Source organism: Notamacropus eugenii, chromosome 5 (genome assembly GCF_028372415.1).
Source record: "Notamacropus eugenii isolate mMacEug1 chromosome 5, mMacEug1.pri_v2, whole genome shotgun sequence".
Lineage (NCBI taxonomy): Eukaryota > Metazoa > Chordata > Mammalia > Diprotodontia > Macropodidae > Notamacropus > Notamacropus eugenii.
Window position 1 is genome coordinate 293,651,277 of NC_092876.1, and position 27,720 is coordinate 293,678,996.

Below are 27,720 nucleotides of genomic sequence, written 5' to 3' on the forward strand. Positions count from 1 at the left end.
ACATTAAAAAAAAGAAAACCTGTTTATCATGCTATTGCTTGAGTGCAATTTCCATTATAGCTAATAATTTGTTACTGTCTTAAAAGCTAAGACTTCAGCTATTTCCTCGTAAGTGCATATTATCTAGCATGGCAGTAATGATCAATTAATCAAATAAATATCTCCGAGAACATAGAAACTATATATACAATCAACAGGAGAAGAGACTATTGATTGCTATTTGAAAGAACACTCTTGCAGAGCCTGTTAATGGTTCATTAATCCGTTTTAAAATTCAGACTTTGCATTTGGTTTGGGGGTGGGAGAGTAGGAGAAGCACATGACAACATAAAAGAATAGGTTTTAACTCTAAAGGAGAGGCTATAATTCATTCTCAATGATATTTTTAAAGGGTTCCTTGATCCTTTGTCATTGATTTGCAGTTCTAGTCTTCTGGTTGGACTAGGAAATTGCTTAGTCTCTATTGTAATCAGTTACCCTTGCCTGATGAAACTGTGGGTTGATAAGGAGAATACATTGGGCTATAGATTCATAATGCTGAAGCAAATATGGATGATTTTCCACCTCTACTTCCATAGCCAGGATAAGATGATGGAGAAAGCATGCTAAAAATAGTTTGAATTGGAAGCCAAGCACCAGGGTGCCAGTTCCAGCTCATTCCCTTACTCTGTCTGACCTTGAGCAAGTCAATTAAGTTCTTTAGGTCTTAGTTCTGTAAAATGACCTCAAAGGTTTCTTCTAACTTGAGATCCCTGATTCTCTGGTGTAATGACAGGGAATTTGTCAGGAAGTAAGAGATTGTAGATTTGATTCACCTGTTTGGTGATAACTAGTTTGACAAATCCTTTTACCTACCTCCTCCTAGATACCTCATCTGCAAAGTGGGAGAAAAATCAGCTCAGTGCAAAGGGTTGCTGTCAATACCATAGAAGTAAGAATATGAATTATTCTTAGAATTAGGAAATAGATGAGAAATGTATTTAAAGAGATGATTGATCTTTCTTTTTTTTTACATTTCCAAGGTGAGGAAAAGAAAATTAAAGAGAAAAAAAAGTTTGTCCAAAGTCTTCTAATCAGTTCTTGTCAGAGTCTTGACTCTATATTCCTAGTTTAGATTCTCAGTGTTACCTAATATTGCCCCTCTGGCAAGAGAAACCAACATGAATTGTACTACCACAAAGACTGATGAGTAACATCTATGTAAGGTTAGGAGGAGTGACCAGATCCTCACTTAACCTGTGCTATAGCTATTGAGAAATAGAACTGTCAGAGTAGAAAAATATACTTTCCAAATTATGAAGATAAAATCCATAGAAGCAAAATGTTCTTCATATACTTAGGTATGAAGAGTGGGAATTTTCAGAGAAGCTAACTTCAAGTTTATGATAACACATTATAGGTGTTTAAACTAAATATGTCTTCATTTAGTGGTGAATATACCTCATTTCATTGGTGAAGCAGTTTCAGGCAGTGAAAAATAGCTCCATATGCTCCATCTTATTTTTTTTTTTAATTTTATTGAAACTGTCAGGAAGCCTTTTGAATGCACAAGTGGGGAAGTATTCAACACCTTTCCAATCCTAAGGAGTGCTTGGTTGGGGGCATAGTAGGTGCTCCTTTTGTTTTCTATTAAAGAAGCATCTTAAAGCATGGAAAGAGCACTGAAGTCCCATTCTGCCTCTTGCACTTACTATCTATGTGAACTTGGATAAGGCTCTTAATTTACATGGTCCTCATTTTCCCATCTCTAAAATGAGGGAGGTGGATAAGATGCTGTCCTCTTGAGTTCACTTTGAGCTCTAGCAATATGATACTACAAATTTGGATATGAAATGCAAATGACAGCCCCCAAGTCCAGTGAAGGAGAGACTGAAGAAGGTAGTATGGAGGGCTATCTGCAGAGGTACAAAATTTGCATAATCACCCCTTATATTATGGGATATGCCCAAGAAAAATGATTGCTTTGTTAGGAGCCCCTTCCTCCCATTTTTATAACTAACAAAGAAAAAAAGAAATCCTTGGGGTGGGTAAAACTTAATATGACAAACATTTTTTCCTTTTGCCATTTTGCAGCTTACCTCTGGGAGGAAATATAGAATATTGTAATGGTAATGTAAATGGAAAGGTCTTTACCATTCATTAATAGGTCCATGTGACCTGCTTATATGACATAGAGGCTTAAGTGACATGAATTTGAGCCACATGGGGCCTGTGGTGGGAGGAGTTTGCTGATGCGTAGAGCAGGAAGAGTGGAACAGGAAGAGGCAGAGATAGAACAGAGCTGAAAGGAAGGTAGTCATGAAAGCAGTCAGAACTAGAAAGGATGCAGGCAAGCAGGCAACTGGGTAGCATGACGGAAAAGGATTGTTGGTGATTTTGTTTAAGAGAACTTACTTGTGATTTGTTTAAGGGAGCGGGTTTGTGCGAAACCTAGCAGAGGAAAGCCTTGGGGATGGTGTTGTCCCCTGCATTGTTATTATGTATAGGTTTTTGTTACTATAATGGATTTGGCTTTCTGTTATCTAAATAAATGTTTTGGTTTTATCTTCCATATGAAGATTCTGTTGTATTTCCTGATTCAGAATTGGAATGGGATATTTATGGCTGCCTTAGGTGCTGTGAATATCATATTGGTAATACAAATGGTGACATGGGTGGGATTGCAAAATATCAGACCTCTATTTGGAAGAAAAAAGGCTTTAGAGAAAGAAATGGATATCCCAGGACAGGAGGATTTACCTTATTCTTCCCTAGCAAGAGAATGGGCTAAAAGCACAAGGTTCTGTGAAGACTGGGAAATGAGGCTACAAAAGGGAAGACCCAGAGATTTAGAAAGATGTTTGCAAGGAATATCAATGGAACCAGGAGAAAAAATGGCAGGGATGTGTAGGAGAGACTGGGCCTAGTTAACAACTTATCGCCTTACATGTGAAAGCAGAGACAAGTTGCTGGAAGAGAAAGCTCAGATGGAAAGGGAGTTGGTTGATTTGCATGAGAAGCATTTTATCCTGCAGTATTCAAACTCCCCTTTAGAAAAGCAAGCTAGAAAGTCTCAGGTGGTAGAAGAAAAAGCTGTTGTTAGTTTAGCTCACCAAAAGAAGCAAAACACAAATGTAAACCTTGCATAAGCTGGGTTTGATTGGGTCCCAAACAGAGGCCAGGAGGATTGTGGGAGGAGGATGAAACACTAGGAAGTAAGCAGGAGAATCAGGGGGCCCCCACATTATTTGGGAGGAAATTGAGGATTTCACTCAGCAGGAAGCCATAGATGTTTTGAGTCAGTTCACCCAAAGTACAGGAGAATCATTGATATCTTGGATAGTGAGAATCAGTTAAAAAGATAAATTTCCTCTAGAGAAAAGAGTAAGTAGCCAGTAGTTTCAAAGTCAGAATAGATTAACAAGAAAAGAGTTGTTTACTGCTCAATTGAGAACAGGGATAGATGTTGGTAGAATAGATGGCATACCAACTAATGAACATAAAAATAAAATATTTTGGGGAAAGAGGTTTGATATTAGACTGAGCAGGGAGATGAGAACTACCCCTGAAGATCCTCCTGAAACACTGTATTCAAGTTCATCACCCCTGCAGGGAGAATGATAGGTTGGCCAGGCCCTCGGCTCAGAATAAAGGAAGCATGCCTCTAGCCAGAATGATTACTCCAAAACTGCAAACTAGAAAGCTGTAAACAACAGTGAATGAGACTATGACAGTGGGTTCATGGACTCCAGAAGCACAGCTGACCATATGTACGCTGTTTCTGGTTATTGTCTCCTTATTTCTTTTTGTCTTTTTGTCTTTTCACCTTGTTTGTCAGATTTGTTTTCTGCAGGCTTACTATCCTCCACTTGTAGATGCCTGATCACTTAAGTCAGATGTTACCCCTTGTCCATGTGCTGTGTCACCCCTGGACCTGGTGTTGACCAAACTCCAGATGCCAACTGAGAAACTGACCCCTTGAATGTGATCTCTTGGGGCAAGGATAACTCTATGTCCAATATCAGCAGGAAGTAGCTTTGGAAGAAGAGGTCCACCACTAGTATAGTTTTGCTGTCCATTATTTCACACAGCTCCCTTAACTTCTCCTCTGTGAATTTGGATGCTGCACTACTTGGTGCATATATGTTTAGTAATTATATTGTTTTGTCATCTATGGTGCCGTTCAGCAGATATTATTTCCTTCCTTACCTCTATTTGTGCTTTTGCTTTGTCTAAGATTAGGATTGCTCCTCCTGCTTTTTTTAACATCAGCTGAAGCATAATATATTCTGCTCCAACTTTTACCTTTACCTTGTGTGTATTCCCCCCTCTTTCAAATGTTTCCTGTAAACAGCATATTGTTGGATTATGGTTTTTAATCCAATGTGCTATCTGCCTTTGTTTTATGGGACAGTTCATCCCATTCACATTCACAGATATGATTATTATCTGTGTCATTCCCTCCATCCTATTTTCCTCCATTTATGCTTTTAGTTCTCTCTTTTCCCTTTCCCTCCACAATAAAGACTTAATTTTTGACCACTTTCTCCCTCAGTCTCCCTCTGTTCTTCATTCTCCCTCCCTTTCCTCCCCTTTCCCTTATTTCCTCTTCCCTCCCTTTTAGCCTCCCTTCCCTTTTCTTTCTCCTTTACCCACCTAATGCCTATAGAGCTACTTATACTTCTATACTAAACTGAGTTTGTTGTTCCCTCCTTGAATCAAATCAGATGAGAGTAAGCTCAAACAGTGCTCATCTCCCTTCCCTCTTTCCCTCTACTGTAATATGTTTTTGTGTCTGTTCCTGTGATATAATTTACCTTTTACTGCCTCCTTCTTTTCACATCTCCCATTACAATCTGTTTGCATCCTTAAATCACATTTTTTTATCATATCATTTAATTTATACCCACTCCCTCTATCTATGTATATCCCTTGCAAAGATCATAATAAATATATAATTCTCAAGGTTAACAAGTATCATCTTCCCTTATAGGGATGTAAATAGTTTGTCCATATTGAATAACAAGTTTTGGGGATTTTTTGCTCCTGTTTACCTTTTTATGCCTCTCTTGAGACTTGTGTTTGAAGACTGAATTTTCTATTGAGCTCTGACCTTTTCATCAGGAATGTTTGGAAATCCCTTATTTCATTGAATGTCCATCTCCTTGTATGATATATTGTGCTCAACTTTGCTGGGTAATTGATCCTTTGTGGTAATCCCACCTCCTTTGCCTTATGGAACATCATATTCTAATCCCTCTGATCTTTTAATGTAGAAGTTGCAAGGTCCTGTGTGATCCTGACTGTAGTTCCTTGATATTTGAATTGTTTCTTTCTGGCTGCCTGCAGTATTTTCTGCTGCACTTGATAGTTCTGGAATTTGGCAGCAATATTCCTTGGTGTTTTCAGTTTGGGATTCCTTTCAAGAGTTGAATGGTGGATTCTTTCGATGACTATTTTGCCCTCTGGATCTAGGACCTCTGGGCAGTTTTTCAATGAAGACTTTTTGGAAGATACTGTCCAGCCTCTTTTTCTAATCTTGGCTTTCTGGTAGACCAATAATTCTTAGATTTTCTCTCCTGGATCTATTTTATAGAGTCATAGAGTCATTAACTCCTACTTTCCTAATTCTAATTTTTAATAATCTGTTTTCATCAGATAATTTTTGCATCTCCTTTTCCATTTGTCTAATTGTTCCTTTTAAGGAGTTATTCTTTCTAGCTAGGTTTTGCATTTGTCCAGTTTTCCCAGTTAGGTGTTGTGCTTCCTTTTCCATTTGTCCAATTTTCCTTTTTAAGGACATGTTCTCTTCAGTGAATTCTTTTATCATATTTTTAAAATCATTGGCCAGTTTTTCTTCTACTTCTCTAATTTGGCTTTTAAAATCCTTCTTGATTCTTTCAAGAAGGCTCTTTGGACTTGAGACCAGTTCATGCTCCCTTCTGAAGCTTTAGATGGGAGTGCAGTCTCAATGCTGACCTCTGCAGTATTCGTGTTTTGATCCTTTTCCCCATAGTAAGTTTCTGTGGTCTTTTCTTTTCTAGTTTGCTTTCTGCTCATGATGATCACCCTTTTTCCTGACTTATAGAGTGGGACACAGTGGGCTAAGTCTTGTGCTTCTTGTGCTTAAAACTTGAGGTTTTGCGTATTGTGGCCTCTGGTTCTTTTAGCCAGAAGCTAGAATGCTGCAGCTTACCTGGTGCTTAGCTGGCTCTTGTTCCAAAGCAGAGGCCAAGTGAAGTCTTTCTGAGTTTCCCCAGAATTATCCTGGAGTTTGCTGAGCTGTATGAGGTGTGGGGGAGGGATGGACTGGCCACAAGAGGTCTCCTTTCCTGAGCTAGAGCACAGGCAGGATCATCAGTTGATGAACCCCATGTGCAATAGTGTCTTGCTGATTCCCCTGGCTTTATTGAGGCACTCCTGGAGTGCAGGTGTTGGCTCTTACAGGCTCCACCCCCCCTGGGGCTCAAGATCTCCTCCCAGTTTGCTGAGATGGAGCTTTCTGGGTTAGCTCCTGTCCTGCACTGGTCCCCTTTAGCCACAGCCAGAGCATCTCCCCTTTGTGATTTTTCTTGCCTCACGAACTAAGAGACTTTTTTACCCCTTTGACTGATTCCACTATTCCAGGATTTTTCTGGGGAAATATTCTCTGAGTTTTTCAAGGTCAACAAGGGGAGGGGAATAGCATCTTGGCTCCTGGAATTTCTGGGATGTTGCTTTATATGCTTATTTCCTGTTATCCCTGTTAAAGTTCTGTTGCTATTAGTTGCCCCACCAACCTATGTAATGAATACAAAAGATCTTGGGGCCATATGTAATGGTAATTTAAATGGGAAGATTTTTATCATTCATTAGTAGGTCCATGTGACCTGCTTATATCACATGGAAGTTTAAGTCATATGAGTCTGAGTCACATGGAGCCTGTGGTGGGAGGTTGCTGAAGGGGTGGATCAGGAAAGGTGGAACAGGAAGTGGCAGACCTAGAATAGAGCTGAGAGGAAGTTTGTCATGAAAGCAATCACAGCTAGGAAGGATGCAGGCAGGCAGCTGGCTACTTTGAAGGAAAGGGCTTGTTTGTGATTTTGTTTAAGGAAGGCTGCTTGTGATTTGTTTAAGGGAAGTGTTTGTGGGAAACCTAATAGAGGGAAGACTTGGAGCTGGTATTGTATATATAACTTATATTATGTATAAGTTTTTGTTATTATGATGGATTTGGCTTTCTTGTATCTGAATACATGCTTTGGTTCTGTCTTCCATATGGAGAGTCTGTTGTGTTTCCTGATTCAGAATTAGGATGGGATATTCATGGCCACCATTGGCACTGTGAATATCAGATTGGTTCTACAAATATTAATCTTATTTTTAAAAATCATGTGGCTTTATATACACATAGGAAAGAGTACAAATTGTTTAGGTGATACACATTTTTGACTACAGGTTATAATGACCAATATAACATAATATATTTCAACTGATTAACCTAAATTTACCTATGTACATAGAAATATGGAATAGATTTTATTGATCAAAGAAATTCTCAGGTGAGGAAATTCTTCTACCAAATGCAGATTGACACCTTGGTGTTTTAAAACAGATGTTCTTAAACTGGGGTCTGTGAACGCTAAAAAACAAGCTGATAATTATTTAAACATAATTGTTTCTTTTTAACCTAATGCATTTTATTTTATGCATATAAAACATTAATATAAGAAGGGACCCAGCAGATTCACCAGTCTATCAAATGGATCCATGGACACACAAAAGATTAAGAATCCCTGGCTTTGAAGGTTACATAGACCAACTAATTTGTCTGGAAACACTAGCTAGCCAGTATGTTCAGAGTCAGGACTTGAAATCAGTTCTTCCTGGCTTTGAGTTCTTTCTCCATCTGGTAGCCAATATAAGATGTTTCTTACACACATGCACACAAACATACAAAAATATATAGAGCCCTATGTGTGTATATAAGTGTATCAGCATTCCTGTGCCACAATTTTCTGTAATGAATTTACATAATAATCTACTCTGATCTCAGGTGATCTAGAAATCTGGTTTGACCAGGAGGTACAGACTACACCCCTTACTATACCATTACAGAAATGACCAGTGAGAGATGATTTCATAGATAGATGTGTTAGCAAAGGTTTAACATCTGATTCTTTGGAAACAAACTATATTGACACACGTTTAATTTGAATTTGAATTATTAACATTTTATTTATCACTTTTTCAAGTTTAGACAATCAATAAAATAACAAATCAAGTAATGATTTTTTTAGCAGTATTGATTTCCAAGGTGTAAGTACTCACATTCCAAATTTAACAATCAGTTTTCATGAGTCAACTGAAGCTGGCCCCAGTATTGTCTTGATTTCATCTGACCAAAAAGATAATTGGGATAGTCATTTAAAAATACAGCAGTCATTTCTAACTTTAGGGTTTAATGACTACATATTATTTTGTTGTTATTGATTAGTGATTTTTGAGTCATGTCTGACTCTTCATGACCCCATTCATTTTGTTTTGTTTTTGTCAAAGATACTTGAGTAGTGTGCATTTGTTCTCCAACTCATTTTATAAATGAGAAAGCTGAGGCCAAGAGGCGTTAAATGACTTTCCCAGGGTCACATAGGTAGTTAGTGTCTAAGGCCAGATTTGAACTCAGGAAGACAAGACTTTCTAACTTCAGGCCCAGCACTTTACCCACTGTGCCATCTAGCTTCCACAATGACTGGATATGAAAGAGAGCAAAAGCATATGAGGTAATACAGTTCTGAGCTTTTTCTCATACATAACAGGAAATGTATGACTAGAGCGAGCTTAGAGGAGTGGTCATTGTAATTCCTAGGTTTGGTAACTTACTACATTTGATGTCACTTCATTATATAAAAGGAATTTAAAGAGCCTGTTCCTCCCTAGCCCTTTTTTGGGAAAGATGCTTAAAACAAAATTCATGCTTCTGAATGGCTGCATGAAAGTGAAACAAATTAAAGTGGTCTCTGATGAGTATTTAGAGAATCAAAGCATATGTAACAAATCACTCTGAAAATTACTATACAATATAGGATGAAATGTCTGTCTTTTAAATTCTCAAGACACAAGGGAAAGGAAGATAAATCTGAACCAGCTAGTTTCACTTCCTTAACCTCTGGATGCCCATTAAGAGATTTTAGATGGCTAGAGCAAATTGAAGATGTTTATAGGCCTGGCAAGAGAGAGTACTAGGAAAAAGGCATCAGAATTAAAACTCCATCACCTTCCCCCATCCATATCTATCCTCTTTCTTTGTAATGTGATTTGTAATTTAAAGGCCTTCAGTGCCCTTGAAGCTACATTCTTTTAATATGTTTTGTTTTTTTTTTTTAGATCTAGTATTTTGCATATAATTTTCTGAATTTTCTTGAACTGAAAGCAAAAGATGTAGTAAAGTCATATTCAAGGGAATTAAAACTATTTCGAATGACCATCAATGATCTGGATTCCTCCAAATGTAATAGTTGTGTTGAATGAAATACTTCCTTTTATTCATTACCAGAATGCAGGCAGCTAAGGTAGGAATAAGAGAACATTTTTTTCCCCACCATGACTAAAGCCTTGTCTGGGGGGCTCCCTGTGAGTAAAGGGAGAATAATTCTATTTGCCCTCCAAGGTCTCACTGCTGAAGCTGATAAGTCTGGTGCCAATTACCATGCAGATACCTGTCTATAGGAACTGCAATGACACCACCAACTCATTTCACTAGGGCTAACAGGAAACTGTCAGACAAAAAAGAGCTTTCACTCTTCCCCTACTTCAGGGGAAGTTGCCTAGAGGTGAAAGTTTCAGTATCCCATTACTGATAATTTCAGCCATCCAGCTCCCTGAACTGAACTCAATCAGAAGCTGCAGAGTTTGAAATAACCTCAAAACAAGCCCAGGAGAAAGCAACAAAGGCCAAAAATTGAAGCAATCCAAAATCCCATGGAATGTTTTTATAGATGGCAGATTTCTAGGATATTTTTGCTTGGTGAGCTATCAATGTTAGCAACTGTGCCAATAGAAATATTTGGCTTATTGATGTATTTGCATTTATCACAACCTTTAGAGCTGAAAACATACAGAAATATGCACACATTTAGGTTATTAATTGAATCATAGATTTTATCAGATGAATATGATATATTATCAGATATGTCAGACAAATGAGTTTTGTTTTTCGAAAATGGGAAAAAAAAATAGCCACAGTCTTTGTTCAAAGGATGATTACATAGTAGGTGGAGGGAGGAAAGTTTTCGTTGTAAACAAAAACATCTCATTCTACAGACTCCAAACATCCCCAGTCCCCAGCTACATAATGCTTGTTTTACAACAGGAAAGAGAGATGAACACTTTCTTTTAAAAGCTCCCATTTCACTACTATTTTCTTTTCTCTTCTGAAAAGGCTATGTATTGTTTCGTTCTCTTTTTCTGCCACTAATGTTAAAGTAGAAATTGTGATCCCCTGCTGAGCCATGGCACAAAGTATACTGAATACTAAGATGAGACCAATGGATTCTTTTCCCTCCTGCTGACAAAGTAATAAATTTGGGGAGGGAGTATCAATGTGTGCGTGTCACGTACTTGAAATGTTGGAACTCGGGTATGACAAGGAATCATCTTTATCATTTATTAGTGAGTCTTCTTTGAACTTGAGAATACATCTACTAAGAGAAACTTAGTTATGTCTTTCAGCTGTGCCTTGGACTTTCCAAACTGCCTGACAATCTCCAAGACGCTGCTGTGGTCGAAGTGCAAGGGGGATGATGTGAAGAAAACTGTGGTCTTGCCCTTAAGTGCCTGCCATTTAATAAATGAAACTGTGGAGATATGAATCTATTCGTAACTCATGTCTTCATATGTTCTTAGTTGTCTTTAAGCCCATCTAAGTACAAGTGACAAAATCGTGCAATATGTTACAATCAAATACAGGTGTATAAAGATGTGATGGTGAAAAATAATTGGGAAGGTGAAAGAGGATGTAGATGTAGGGAATGTGTTGAGATTAATGAATTGAACTGAAAGGAACTGGGAAAGACCTCATGGGAATGGTGAGAAAAGCTAATCTGCAGAGGAGTTTTGAAGGAGAGGATGAGGATATGATTTATTAGAAAGAAGCAGTCAAAATACCATCTGGGCTAGGGAAGATGGAAATTGGAATGACTTGAAGTTAGAAGAGAGTGATGAAGGATTCATTATCACTTAATTAATCAATTATTTGCCTAAATTTCCCATTACATTGACAGATTGCTTGCTGGAATTCACTAAAACATATTCTTTCTTTGATATTTGGTTGACAGAGGAAATATATATGTTGTGTTTGTCTTTCATTCTTTAAAAGGACCATGACATCAGAGAAATGATGACATGACCTGCAGTTGACTTTGATTTGAATGACTGAGAGCTGAGCAGAGCCACCAGCCTCATTTTCTTCTCCAGTGGCCAGATATTCATCAGGACAACTGGAGATGGCCCAGGTTGCTGTGAGAGACTCTGGCCCTTTTTAGGCTGAGGCCTTTTCAGGTTCTCACTTTGAGTAAGGTAGCACCCATCCAGTGAAGATGACTCTTTAAGAAATGAGTCAAAGCATGGCCCCGGCAATCAACTTGGAGGGTAAGACCCTTAGGGTAGTTGATCAAAAGAGAAATAGTTATTCTTGGCATTCACACTGAGTCTGGAGGTCACTAACACTGCACCCAGTGAGGCACACAACATACAACATAGTAGATAGAACACTGGATCAGGAGTCAGGAAGACTTGAGTTCAAATATTGCCTCAGACACTTTAGAAGCTATGTGATATTGGGCAATTTAGCTAACATTTTCCCCCCGCAGTTTCCTCATCTGTAAAATGGGAATTAATAATGGCACCTCCCTCCCAGGGTTGCTGAAGGATTAAAAGATAATTGTAAAGTGCTTAACACAGAGCACATAGTAATTACTATACAAATGCTATTATTATTGTTATTATCAATATACAACATAAACATTTTTCTATCACTTCTTAAATGTAGATATAGAGCCATAAATCAAAATGTGATTTAATATTTAACAACTAATTCTCACAAGTCAGTATACCTTTGTTTCTTTATCCCACATGCTCTAAGCCTAAGCCCTTTTTTACCTATACACTTACATACTTGTGAGAGGGCAGATCAGAGCCTTTACAGGAGAGGGGGAATGTTCTGTACAAAATTTTTCATACTATACTATTTTAGTTAATATCCCTTATGAAACATATATTTAGCCTAGAGATAGTCTTTGGTGAAGGCACACAAATGTGGAGAGCTTATAAAGTACAGCATTTGATATGCATATGTAGACCTCTTAGTGCTCTCCTTAGAATCTCACATGGAGGCATTGTAGCTTCCATCCGTGATGGCAAGCAAAGTAGGATCTTCTGCTGTTTTTGTTTTGATATAATCAAGTGCCTCTGATTGAATCTTGCCTTTACCAATCAAAAGTCTTTACTAGGTATAAAGTACAGGGAAAAAAAAAGAGTTTCTTTAACTAGAAACAGTATATGTATTTGTATTGTTCATTACTTTAATGTGATTAAAGAACTTCTCCATCCGTTAATTGGTCTACCCATTAAGGGGAGTTTGATTAGGGAAGATTTGTAGGAAGGCCCACACCTTTTGTTGTGTTTCTAATAAGGCACTGGTTGCCAAAGGCTGTGAAATCCTATGACTAAAAAATGTATAAATACTCTGAGGGTGACAATTTACTTTGGGACTTACTGATTGAAAATTTTTATTTGGTCAGATAAGACTCTGGGCAGCTGCCAAGGAGCCTCCTGGTTTTGAAAACCCAGATGTTGGTGCTTGTCTCTCTGCTAACTGTGTATATATGTAATTGTCAAACAGTTGGATCTGTCTGTTGATCTATGATGTATGTATTGTTTATGTCAGACAGTTGGAAGCCATGTCTATTGATCTTTCATTTCTCTGTATTGTCTCTGAAGTTCAGGGTGTAGACATTTCCCCCTGAACTAAATCAATGATACATGTGCTTGATTAAACTAACTCTTGATCCCTTGGAAATTTTCTTTCCTTTAAGAAATGTAGATCTAAGAACCTATGATAGCAGCCTCCCCGTGTATGTAAGGGTACATACTGTTTCACCACCTAGCACTCAATTTTCTAATTCTGGGGTAGGGTAGAGAAAGGAGCATAGAGCACATGTGCATGAACTAATGAATTATTTATTAAATGTCTTTATTTAATACCCACTATGTGTCAAGCATTGGGCTAAATACTGGATATAAAAAACAAAAAAAAGTAAAATAGGTCATGCCCTCAGGGAGAACATATTTGAAATGAAAGAGGCAGCTCAGCTTCAAGGTCATGAAAAGACAGTAATCTTTAGAGTGTGGTAGTAGGGAGAGACAATAAGGGTCAAGTTCCTTGGGATGCAGTGTTGTATCACATGCCAATACCTGTGAGTCTAGAAGTTGTAAAGGTATAAAAGCAAGAACCCTGACATACACAGAAGGCCTGCTGTATAGGTTCATAGATCTGAATTTCTAAAAGGAAAGCAACTTTTGATGGGTCAACAATCACTTTAATCAAGCACATATATCATTCACTTAGTTCAGGGGAAAAAGTCAGCACTCTGAACTTCAGAGAAAATACAAAGAGAAAAACAAAGATCAACCAACAGACATTGCTTCCAGTTGCCTGACTAAAAGTAATACATATATCACAAATCAACAAACGGATCCAACTGTCTGACCATATATACATAGTTAGCAAAGAGAGAAACACCAGCATCTGGGTTTTCAAAACCAGGGGGCTCCTTAGAGGCTGCACAGAGTCTCACCCGGACAAACAAAAACTTCCAATCAGTAAGCCCCAAAGTAAAACCTCACTTTAGAGCATTTATACATTTTTCAGAGCCAGAGGGCATCACAACCCTTGAGAACCAGTGCCTGATTAGAAAATTAACAAAAGGTATGGGCCTTCCTATGAATCTCCATTAATCAAACCCCCCTTAATGGGAAGGCTCATTAATGGGTAGGGAAGATCGTTAATCTCATTAGCATTACAAAAGGCAAAACAGATAGCAAGATATGGTAGTGCTCAATCTAACCAAAAGAATTGTGGCTGATCATTTCATATTCTTCCATGTTGTGTGAATGGCTACATGTACTCCAAGGAGGTGATGGATCAGTGGGTAAGCTGTAGGGTAGAGGCTTGGTGGATGATTTTGGAAAGAGAAAGGAGAAGGCCAGAGGATTAGAGTGAAAAAGATGCTCAATATAAATCTAACCTTTTGGTATTCACATAACTTGAAGGCAATTATAATTTCCCTAAAACTAAATAGTCTCTCTTTTAAGCTAAGCATACCCAATTTTATATGTCTTATGCCATGATTTTAAGACTCTTCATCATACAAACCACCGTGTTTATACTCTACAGCTTATGATTGTCTTTCAGAAAATTTGGCATTCAGAGTTGAATACAATCTTAGAGATAGGTAAGATAAGGACACATTGTAGGGAGACCCTATTCTGAAAACTATGGCTCTGAATTCAGCCCAGGGCAACATTAGCATTTGAGGGGATTATGCTCCTCCATCTTGGCCCCAACCTTTCCCCAAAAATTTTTGAAAGATTTTTCAGGGGCATATTTTATATAGTTGTAACTGGCATAATATTTTCCTGACTAATAATACAGTATATTAACATTTTTAATATTTAACAACCAAGTGTCATTGTAGCATTAAAAAAATCAAATTTCATTGGGCATATAGTAAGTATTTAATAAATATTTTTGTTGAATTGAAAGTAGAATTAGAAATAGTTTTGATTTAGGCAGAAGGTAGAAGTTTAGAAAGAGACTAAATATAAAAGAGAAAATCAATCTATTTAAGTAAAATCTATTTATGTTCTTAACTTTCAATTCAAATAGTTTTTGTTATGAGACTGAGGAACAAAATAGCGTACTTATACTTTCCTTAACAAAGTCAGGAAATCATGTACATCTTTATTAGCATTAATAAAGGTGGCAACAAAGAGAGGAAAATCTCTCATTGTAATCTCCTTTCATCCAAAACCTACCAGTTCTGATTTTGAAATCATTATCTTTGTTCTTGTTGAAGAAAAATTACCATCACACATGGCTTCTCCAATATTTTAAATGTATGTGATTTTATCAGTGAGGTTACTAGCTCTACTGACACAGATCACAACTCCTCTAAAAATTAGTGGACTGTCTTTAAGAGTTTCTATGGCTGAAAAAATTTATCACTCTGTACCAACATAGTGAGAAGCCTCTTTGAAATGAGTTGATGCATTCCCCAATTGATAAATGGTCAAAGGATATGAACAGGCAATTTTCAGAGGAAGAAATTAAAGCTATCTATAATCATATGAAAAAATGCTCTAAATCACTATTGATTAGAGAGATGCAAATCAAAACAACTCTGAGGTACCACATCACACCTATAAGATTGGCAAACATGACAGAACAAGAAAATGATAAATGCTGGAGAGGATGTGGGAGAGTTGGAACACTAATTCATTGTTGGTGGAGCTGTGAGCGCATCCAACCATTCTGGAGAGCAATTTGGAACTATGCCCAAAGGGCTACAAAAATGTGCATACCCTTTGACCCAGCAATATCGCTACTAGGACTATATCCCCAAGAGATCATAAAAATGGGAAAGGGTCCCACATGTACAAAAATATTTATAGCAGCACTCTATGTAGTTGCCAAAAACTGGAAGTCAAGGGGATGTCCATCAATTGGGGAATGGCTGAATAAATTATGGTATATGAATGTAATGGAGTACTATTGTGCCATAAGAAATGATGAGCAAGAAGACTTCAGAGAGGCCTGGAAGGACTTATATGACCTGATGCTGAGTGAAAGGAGCAGAACCAGGAGAACTTTGTGCACAGCAACGACCACAGTGTGTGAGAGTTTTTTCTGGTAGACTTGGAATTTTGTAATAACGCAAAAACTTCTTATAAAAAAAAAAAAATCCCAAAGGTGGTTCTCAAGGCAAAATGCCTTCCACACTCAGAGAAAGAAATATGGAAGTCACTCATAAAATGTAGCAGATCATGTTTATGTATGTGTATGTGTTTGTGTATCATGTTCTGATTTGTTATACGATTTCATTCATTTATTTTAGTCTGACTACATAGCATGACTATAGTGGAAATATACTCAATAGGAAAGTATATGTAGAATCTATACAGAATTGTATGCAGTCGTGGGGAGGGAGGGGGTAGTGGGGGGTAGGTGGGGGGGATAAAATCTCAATTGTATGGCAGTGATTGTTAAACATTAAAAAATAAAAAAAAAATTAAAAAAAAGAGAAATTGGAAAAAGAAAAAAAAAAGAACACAGGCTTAGGAATTAGGAAAAAAAAAAAAGAAATGAGTTGATGCAGTCTTCAGAGAAAAAAAAATCAATTAGTAGTCCCAGACTCAAGGCATTTTCAACTTAGTAGGTTCTGCCAGGGCCTACACTTGCTGGCACGGTTTTCTATATGCCAGCATTGTTTCCATGTCATGAAGACGCAAGTGAGTAGGATGTTGTAGAGCATAATAGTCAAATCTTGAAAATAAGGTGTTAATATTTCCTGCCAGGCCTAGAGGCCTGTGGGCTACCCGAGTCTTCCTACCTCAGCTCCTGAGGTCTTCGGTTGGCCAAACCGGATGCTCGTATGAGAGAAAGGACGTTCCAGAGTCGAACAAGGGTTGAGCTTTATTTCAGGGTCTAGTTACAAGTGCAGGGGAATTCTTCCTTAGGAGGTAAAGAGAAAGATCTCCCAAGGAGGCAAAGATCTTACAATAAGAGATTGGAAGTAGAAGTATAAGTGGGGAGAGAGGGGGAGGGGAGAGAGGAGAGAGGAAAAGCGGAGCCTTGTTGTCCTGTCCGCTCCGCCCCCCTCCGCCCAAGAGAGCTTTCAGGCTTTCCTGATGCTACCTAAACTCTCCAGCAGCATAGTTTGCATCTGAATACCGTGCTGTTAGATAACAATAGTGTGCCCAGATCCGGGACAATCTCGAGGGCGGGGAGAGCTCTCTCCCATCACGTTTCTCACGGGAAGAGGCGGAAATACACGAGATAGCTTGGTTCACCTCGATTCCCAGCCATTTCCTGGGGGGTCTCGTGAGAACTCTAAGATTTAGAAGTTCCCACCTTTACCCGCTCAAGACTGTCCACATGGAATTGAGCTTCCAACCCTAGCAATTTCCTTGTTAAGATCACCAATCTTTGCAAAATACACATCGAAAGGAAATAAACCCTGAAGTTGCTTTGACCCAAGTTTTTCCTCATGTAAATAAATTACTATGTATGATTTGTCACATCCCTTCTGTTCTATTTTATGGCCTGAAGAAAGGTAACAACTAAATAAGGAAATGATGGAGAGCCATAGAAATACATCTCAGTGTTTTAATAGCAGGTGAAAAATTATAAGCAAGCAGAGTAGAACACCAACTGGGATACAGATGATTTTACTTCAGGGCAGGTTCTTCTTGACATAACAGTAAAAGCTTATCCTTGATGTTGTGTTTATGTCTCAATTTCCCAGAAAACCATCAATAATCTAACAAAGAGGCAAAGCTGGGCTGCTCAAGTGACAACACCACTTCCCTCTTGAATCTTCACAAATATTTCCAAAAATGAAGCAATAAAAAACAAATATTAACTCTTTGGAGAACAACTTGTAGGCATGATAAATGCAGTTTAACATGCTCTTAAATCCACACTCAAAAGTCACAAAGGGCAATATTTCTGCTCAAGACAATCAACTAAAATGAGAGAATGCAAAGAAGTACTAAATACCCACTAGCGGAAACTATTATCAATGGAAGTCATCTGCATTCAGAACTAATGTCCATATCAATGGCCTCTCATTTAAGAACATTATAATGGCAGCTAAAAATTATTGCCAACATTACTAAATATGATGGCCAATAGAGTAGCCACTTCTTTTTATCAATCTGTTATTGTATCAGTAAATATTTCTTCCACTGATGGAGAATCAAATAAGATAACCTTAACATATTGTAAAATGTATTATAATTTATTATTATTCATTACATTATTATTATGCATTATAAAATTTATTATTATTATGCATATTAGAATACCTTCTGTGTCTTATCTTCCTATCATTGTCTCTTGTATATTTCTAAATTTTATTCATAAGATACACTCAAAGCACTGGAAGCCTTTATCTGTTTCTTTTCATATTGCACTCAACCACTGGAGGACTTCAGCTATCCATCTATTATCTCTCACCAGCCCACTTAATTTTCTGGTCATATATATCTTCAATAATGTCTTTTATGCCTCTTATATGAGTCATTGTTGGGAATATGCTACAGGCAACTCTGTCATTTGTCTTCTCATTACCCTTTGAATTACATGTAATTTTGACTCATCTGAGATTGTAGTGTTCAATGACTCAGTGATAAAGTATCACTGGGAAAATATTGGTATTAAAGAGATGAGCTTTTGTAACAGCTGTTAGTTTGAGATCACTAAATGTCCTGAACAATTTCAGAAACACCATCAAATCTGAGCTCTTCTTCGTCCTCAAATCAAGACCCAGGTCACTAACCATCTGCAGCAGTTTATGTAGATACATATATTCACATATATATATATATATATATGTATATATATATATATATGAATATATGTGTATATAGTATATATATACATACTATACATATATATATATACACACACATATATATACATACATTTACATATGCAGTGTATAAATAAAGGCAGCTAAGCAGCTACTGGATAGAGCACTGAACTTTGAATCAGGAAAACTTATCTTCACGAGTTCAATTCTGGCCTCAGACATTTACTGTGTGAACTTGGGCAAGTCACTTTACCCTGTTTGCTCAGTTCCTTATGTATAAATAAGCTAGGGAAAGATATGGCAAACCAGTCTAGCAAAATTTGCCAAGAAAATCCCAAATGGAGTCACAAGGAGCTGGACAAAACCGAAAAATAACTGGACAACAAAAGTACATAAATATATAGTTACACACACACATATGTATACATACACATGAAGTCTCCTAATCTATTTTATCTTAGTCTTATTTTATGTTTCTCCCCTTCATAAAGACTTTATTCCAATGAAAATGACTTTCTGTGTGTTCCACAATTCCTCATCTCTTCTTGTTGGAGTGTTTAGCTCCATTCAAGGCTCAGTTCTTGCACTACTTCTTATACAAGGCATTTCCTAATTCCCAATAGTAGATCATTGTACAATGTTATCCTGCTTCTGCTCCCTTCACTCAGCATCAGTTCATATAACTCTCCAGGTTTTTCTGCAATCTGCTTGCTCATCATTTCTTATAAGGCAATAGTATTCCATTTCATTCAGTTCTTTGCCACCCCAAAAAGAACTGCTATAAATATTTTTGTACGAATAGGTCCTTTTCCCTTTTATGGATGTCTTTGGGATACAGACCTAATAGTGGTATTGCTAGATCAAAGAATGTGCCTAGTTTTATTTCCCTTTTGCTCTACAGAACACCATCTCTCTTTTGCAATTTCAAATATCAACAAGGTTGGTTTCCAGAGTCCATTGTCCTCATCGTGGTTGGGGTTCTGATTTTATTACAGTTTTTTTAGATTTGGTAATGTTTCAAGTCAATGATTTTACTTTTGTCCATGTTGCATTTTTTAGTCAGTTTATTTAAACATGTCATTTTGTATCTACTGCAACATGATGTCTTGTCATCTTTTAAAATTACTGGTAAATTGATATGCATTTATTCTTTTCTCTCTCCAATGTTACTTGTATAAGGGAAAAAACCCACAAAATACTTGTAATAGATATGCATAGTCAAAACAAATCCCCATGTTGACTATATACAAAAAAAGTTTCATTTTACACATTGAGCTCATCACCTCACTTTGAGGAGGTACGTAATATTCTTAAACCTCAGTGCTCTGGACTAATGATTAGTCATTGGACTGAGCTGAGTTCCAAAATGTATCATTTTTTTTTCTCTTTGAAAACTTTTTTATTAAATAAATTGTTCACCTTGTTCTACTCACTTTACATGATTTCATAAAAGTATTTATAGATTTTTTCTGAAAACAACCCTTTCATCATTTTGTTATATGGATATGCTATCTTCTTACCTTTACCCTTTATTCAATTTTGACAATTACATTGAATTTCATTTTAACCATTTAATATTCTTACTGTAAGACAGAGATGATTCTGAAATCAGTACTCTTTGTACCCAAGCATTTTCTGTCAACGGATTTCATCATTTTAAGTGACACTATGGGACAAACTGTAATTAATTATTCTAGTCCTTTACCTTTGAGTAATACAATATTTTCCCCAAATACGTGTAAAAAGAATTTTAACATTTATTTTCAAAGTTATAAGTTCAAAATTCTCTTTTTCTTCCTTGCCCCTTCCACACCACTGAGATGGTAAGCAATTTGGCACAGGTTATATATGTGCAATCATGCAAAATATATATCCATAATATTCATGTTGTGAAAGAAAACAGATAAAAAACATGAAAAAAATAAAGTGGAAAATGAAATGCTTCAATCTGCACTCAGATTCCATCAATTCTTTCTCTTGTCAGTGGATGCATGTTTTCGTATGAGTCTATTGGAATTCTCTTGGATCTTTGTATTGCTGAGGATAGCTAAGCAATTCACAGTTTATCATCACACAATATTGCCATTATTGTGTACAACATTCTCCTCTTACTTTGCTTTAACTCAGTTTATGTTAACTTTTTCCAGGTTTTCCTGAAATCATCTTGCTTGTCATTTCTTATAGCACGACTATTCCATGATATCACATTATACCATAACCTGTTCAGCCATTCTCTAATTGATGGGCACCTCTCAGTTTCCAATTCTTTCCCACCATAAAAAAAAGATCCTATAAATATTTTGGTACAAATAGATAATTTTCTTTTTTTCAAAAATCTCTTTGGGATATAGATCTAGAAGTAATATTGTTAAATGAAAGGGCATTCACAGTTTCATAACTTTTGGGGAATAGTTTCAAATTGCTCTTCAGAATGGTTGAAATAGCTCACAGCTCCACCAATCAGTGCATTAGTGTTCCAATTTTCTCACTTTCCCTCAACCATTTATCTTTTTCCTTTTCTTTCATATTAGCCAATCTAATTGATATGAGTCTGTACCCCAAAGTTGTTTTAATTTACATTTTTCTAATCAATAATGACTTAGAGCATTTTTCATGTGACTATAAATAGTTTTGATTTCCTTGTCTGAAAACTTCCTATTCGTATCCTTTGACCATTTATCAATTGAAGAATGATTTGTATTCTTATAACTTTGACTCAATTCTCTATGTATTTGAGAAATAAACCTTTATCATGGACACCTGCTGTAATCCCTCCCCCTCATCCTCCAGTTTTTTCCTTTCCATTTAATCTTGGTTACATTAGTTTTATTTTTTTGTGAAAAATCTTTTTAAATTTAACATAATCTAAATTATTCAGTTTGCATATTGTAATATCATCTATCTCTTCTTTGGTCTTAAATTCTGTGTCCTTTATCCTTCTAAAGTTTTTATCTGTGTTTCTCAAATTTTCAGTGCCAAGAGTACTGGTTGCCACTTTTCATGTCTACTCTGATTTTTTATTTTTCAGATCTTGCTATCCTCTAGCAACTGATCCCCTATATTTCTTGTTCATGATTTTACCTTTTTGCTTTTGATGCCCCTGCTTTTTCCCTGATCATGTATGCCTTAGTCTTCTACCATTCTTCCTTTGAACTTCCTGTCTTACAAGCCTAATTGCCACTGCACTAATCCATCAATGTCCCTTTGCTAAATGTGAGGACCTTAACACCTAGCTTGACATGTTGCAGATCTGGACCTCTGCCCATTCTTCTCTTTGTTTGATGCCCCCTTCCCAAGTTTATTAGCCTGCCCCTGTTGCTAACTACATCCCAGCATGATTCAAGTATACTGAATTTTCAGCATCCTGCCAAAATAAAGCATTCAAGAAAATCTGGCAGATGGACCATCTGGCAAAGATAGCTCTAGTTTAACTATGCCATTTCAGTATTAGAAAAGTCATTAGTAAGTTGTTGACAGTGAGAGCTGCTTTGGGTTGTACCTGAGGGAATCAAGAATCCAAAAAGCATTACTTCTCAAAAGAAGCCACAACTGAATTATAAATTTTGGGATGCATGAGCATTTTAGGGATTCATTCTTTCTTCTGATTTCCTCTTTATGTGTATATGGGTATGTGTGTATTTTGCCATGGGGCTTACTTGTCAGGGAGATGTTAAAGAATCTTAGAAAAGCCCCTTGTCTTCCCAGAGTCTCTCTCATAAACACCATTGGATTCTCTGCCTAGGTATCCTGGGGAATTGAAAGAGATGGAACAGATTGGCAAGGTGAGCTATGCTTATAGATTTTAATGCCAAAATGGGAGACTGTAGACTCTTTTCCTCAAATTACTTGAAAATCATTATTATTAATTTGATTGTTCTTGCTATTAATTGTCTTCATTCATCTTCATTTCATCTGGATTGCAATATGCAAGGGGAAAATTGATACAACCTATACAATTATTTTCAAATTCTTCAGAGAGGGATAAGATATGTCTAAAAATATCCCCAATTAGATCTAATTGATTAAAAATAAACAAAAAACAAGAATAGTTCATTGTTTGGCTAAAATAGTTGGATCCATTCTGGGAGAGGAAAAGAGCACTAAAAGACCTCATCCTCAAACCAACTGCACATGATTCCAAGTTAATTAACTTAATATCTGTGTTGAAATCTGTTTAGATAATACTGCTTTCCTCCCCTCAGATGTGCTGGAGAACTTCTCATAGAGAATTATCCCCAAGTCTTTGAGCAGAAGAGAAATAATCCCTCTTTCCTGTCTCCTCTTTTCAGACACCCTTGAGTTATCTCTTTTCTAAAAGTCTTTGAATTGTGACCATTCATTCAGTCACTGGGCCTTGTCTATCATGATTATCCTAAACTTTTTGTTAATGACCTGTAAGAATCAAGCCTATACTTCTGAAAATATAATATGTTCTTAGGAAACTTAGATTTTAATATGGAGAAACAACTCATTTAGTGTGGGAATAACACAGAAAGATCAACGTTTGATTGGTGATGTACTTGCTTTCTGACACCTTTATGATTCATCTCTCTTTCCTTCTTTGTTGTGTTAACTTGTTTGGTCTCTCCTAATCCTTTCTTTGCTGTGATAATTCTATTACCTTTCCTCTTAGAGGACTGAGAAAGCCTCTAGAATGTCAGTAGAGTGAAAATTCCTTGAAAGCAAGAAGTACTTCATTCCTGCCTTTGTATCTGCAACAGCCAGCATAGCTCCTGGTGTTTAATAAATGTATCTTGAATTAATTGAATCTACACAGTATTGAGTTAATCATGAAAGGGGTATGCCTTCCACTAATTCCTGTGTCCATCCTTCTAGGTTATATCTCCTCTAATCTACTGAGTGCCACCAGTTACCCTCTTGTATTTATATTTGAAAATATTGTAAATTTCATATTTATTAGACATTTCATCACCCCCATCTTTGGTAGAGCTACTTCATTACCAATGATCTTGCAAGAATTCTGGTGGCAATATTGGCTTCAGTAAAAAAAATACTTAATGTTACCTGCGATTTCCAGAACTAGAACTTAAACAACTAATGCAAACCTGAGCATTATTATAAATGGTCATGAATACAAATGACTATAAAGGTACAGGAATGATAAATACTGTAATTATTGAATTTCTCAAGGATGAGGTATCTCAGTGGGTCAGACATACATGAAGGGAACAGCACCTGATCACATCATCTTGGATATCACATCACACAGGTTCACATAACCTTTGATCCACCGTCTTTCTGAGGATCTCATCTTGTTCCTTTTATCTCTTTCCTTGTAGATGGTATCCTGACAACAAAATTATTCAGTAAAATGTAAATTCTTTGACCTCGGAGAATTTTTTTTTTAAACCACAATGACTAGAACAGTGCATTGCATATATGTGTTGAGGAGTGGAAAGGTAGAGAAAGAAGCTTCTAGATGGAAGAAAACAAAAAACCAAAAGTTCCCTTTATCATAACAGAGATATACCTGCTCCAGAACTTATCCTCTTAGAGATTTGCTTAGTGGCACTGAGGGCTCAAATGACTTGCCAAGAATCACATGGCCAGATTGTGCAAGAGTCAGGATTTGAACTCAGGTTCTCCTGATTATGAGGCCAGGTCCCTATCCATTACACCCCCAGACACCTAGTATGTACATTAAAACATTTTGGTTTTGTATTTGAAAAAATTTCACTCTGAGAATCAAGAGACCAAAGGTCTTGGAACAGTTCCTTTATTAACCTACTTGATCCTCATTAGCAAATTATTTCACCTTTCCATTTCACATCTTCTTTTGTAAGATGAAAAGGCTAGAGTAGAAGACATATTAGTTTCCTTTCAGCTAACTCTAAAGTTCTAGGATTCTATAGGAATGAGTACTAGTGATGACGGCTGCTTTGTGAGATTGATGCTCATGGGAATATGAACATTCGTTGCTTCTTCAATGAGATCACATAAGTATGTACCAACTCCTACTACAGATGGAGCTGATCCTTTGAGATATCACCATACTCAATCTTCTTAGTTTTCTTGTGCTATTTCCCAAAGGTTCTGAGTGTTTTATTCTGAGAAGTGATACCATTGTTAAAAACATTTAACTAATGCCATTCTGAAGTTCATTTTCAAAAAGTGCTTTCAAATTCCGGTTATCTAGTGTCTTTCTTACACAAATACTTTCCACTCTATCTTCACTGACAGAATGGCATTATTTTAAAGCCACTTCCAAGTTCACATATGAGTTTTGCAAGCTAAAGCTACCAATTTGATAAAATATGAAAAAGGGTTCAATTAAAAAAGCAACTGCTAGCACGATAGATACAAGTAGCTCTTAATTTGTAACCTATCTGAAATTCAATTTGGATTCAGATTTATCAGTGATGAACTGAGGAAATAAAAGATTGCCCAGGAATTTAGTTTTTTGCACTACTAGAAAAAAGAGATCTGAATACTACCAGTGCTGGAAGATGCCATTCTGACATAGTGGGAAATGTTTTAATTTATATCAGCAAGAACATTTTAGTAAGATGTGTCTAGAAAAATATCCAATTATGGTAATTCAGTTGTTTCCTACAAAGGGTAAATAACAAATTTGATTACAAGTTCAATGAAGGAATGGTAAGTTCAATGAACTCATTTGTCATTTCTCAATGACTCACAGAATTTCAGTTGCAAGGGACATCAGTAGCTGTCTAGACCAACTAATGGTGTGTTGGCAAATATTTATCAACTGGCTGTCCTTCTCAAAAACAGAATACATGCATGATATACTTTCAAGTTTAATTCCCATTATCAACATTTTCTTCCTCACTTTACTAAGTCTAGATAGTCAACAAAGCAATAAATCAAACCCTAAATTTTAGCATTTGTTGACTTCTGAGATATAAGGGCTCACAATGAAAAGTTAATGATTTGACTTTCTTGACACAGTTCTAGCTGGTTTCAGTCCATCCCTGAGTCTAGCCTATAACTGAACAAGAATCCCTCCCCTCCACTACAGTGCACTCAAAAAATAGCCAAGGACCAAGTAAAACAAGCTTGAGGTAACTCTTAGCTTTTCAAATATTTGAAGGCAACACTTATGACCTTCCCTTTTCCTACTAGTACCCACCTCACAGTGTTGTTGTGAGGATTTAAGGATATACCAACAAAATATTTAGTACAGTGCCTGGCACACATAGTTATGACTTAATAAATTCTTGTTTCCTCCATTTCTTCCTTCTTTGTCCATCAAAACCCATTCATCTATAGGCTAAATCCTCTTGTTTCTTAAACCTGGGTTCATAAGCCAACTTTTCTTGTATACAGGGAGGGGGAGTATGGCTAGACAGAAATAAATCTGTAAAGTAGGTAATTTTTTTTGAATTACTAACTCAACTGCAGTCAGCTGTGCAATACAGATGTCAAAAGAAATAAAATCTAATGTGATACTTGTGTGCATTAAAGAGAAATAGTATCCAGTCCCAGTGAGCTAATAGTGCAGCTGTACTTGGCTCTGGTCAGACCACATCTGGGATAGTATGTCTTCTGGTTGCCATAGTTTAGTAAGGACATAGATAATCTGTAGAGCATCCAGAAGATAGCAATCAGGACAGTGAAAGACCCTGAGATCACACTATTTGTGATTTCCTCTTTTTTTTCTTTAACTCAAGATCTTCTACTCCCATGAAGTCATATGAACAGGCAGGAAGAATACGGGAAAAATTGTCAAGAAAATGATCCATTTTAGATCTCTAGTATCTTATACAGTTTGTGGAGATGCAGTTTATTGTTTTATGAGTTACCAGAAAGTTACTTCCCTTGAATTGTCAGTTTAAACTAATATCAAAATGCAGTGCATTTATGCTATGTACCTAGACAATTATAAGAAAAGGAATCTCCAGAGTGGTGGTACAGGACACTTAATTTATTAATAAAAAAAATCCTCCACAAAGTGGACTATCCATCTGTAGATCACTGAGAGGTGTCTGCCCTTCCAATAGTGGTTCAATGAAATATCAGTTAATAAATCAACAAGTGTCTATTAAAATGTACAAGACACTGAAGATACAATGACAAAAATGAAAGTGTCTTCCCTCAAGGAACTTATAGTCTATTAGTAGAAATAGTCTTTTAAAAATACAAGAAAATTTTATGAATAATATGAATGTGTCCTGATATTATTGTTCTTTAAAAGGTTGTTATGTGTTTTCCAGAATTACTGTTCTCAGAAGTCCTTGTTCAACTTTGAGGGGAAAAAAATGTAGCCATCGACCTGAAATGTATTTGAAAAATGGCAGATCAATTTTCAGGATAGCTCTCAGGTTCCTGACAAAATGTTAATTTGTCTGCCAACCTGTGCAAAAGTGAAGCACCTCTGATTCAATTAAAATTATTTAGCATCCCTTTCTTCCTAGGGAAGTTTAGATGATTTTCAGGAACTGACTCATTGGCTTTCCCTGGTTTAGTTTTGTTTGTGTCCTCCATGAATGCTCTAGCAGAGAAGACAGTGATTTCATTTTGCTTTCCCCGTTGTTTTGTACCATAAATCATAGCTAAGCTCAAACAGCATGTTTCCTTGACCCCCTTGTTTTGCTATCATAGCTTAGGCCAATGATGATGTAACAGCAGCCTTTCTGTAAGCTGAGAGTCAAAATGCTGAAGGCTAATTGAAGAAGACAGTTCAAATTCTTGGCCAGACAGACCTTTGGGGCGGTGCTCTTTGCCAACAATTAAGCTCAATAAGAAAAGGAATGCAAAGATTACATCTATGAGGTTCATTCTTGCCCATTTCCAGTCTACCTTTTCCAAATGATTCTTTTACTTCATTGAAATTGGCATCCTCAAAAAACCCAGTTTTGGCATTGTAGAATTTGTACAAAAGAAAGATCATTTCACATATAAACATTTTATCAGAAAAAAAAAACTTATTTGTAGCTGTATTTAAAAGTTGCTAAATTAGAGAATACATTTCTAAGTAAAACTTAGATTCCTGATATTAATGCACAGAGACAAAATCCCACTGCCTACCCACATACATTAGAAACTGTGAAGCAATTATGTTACTATACATAGAAAGAATTGGACGGCTATTTAGATAGATCATTTACTTTCTCTTCAACTACTTCAT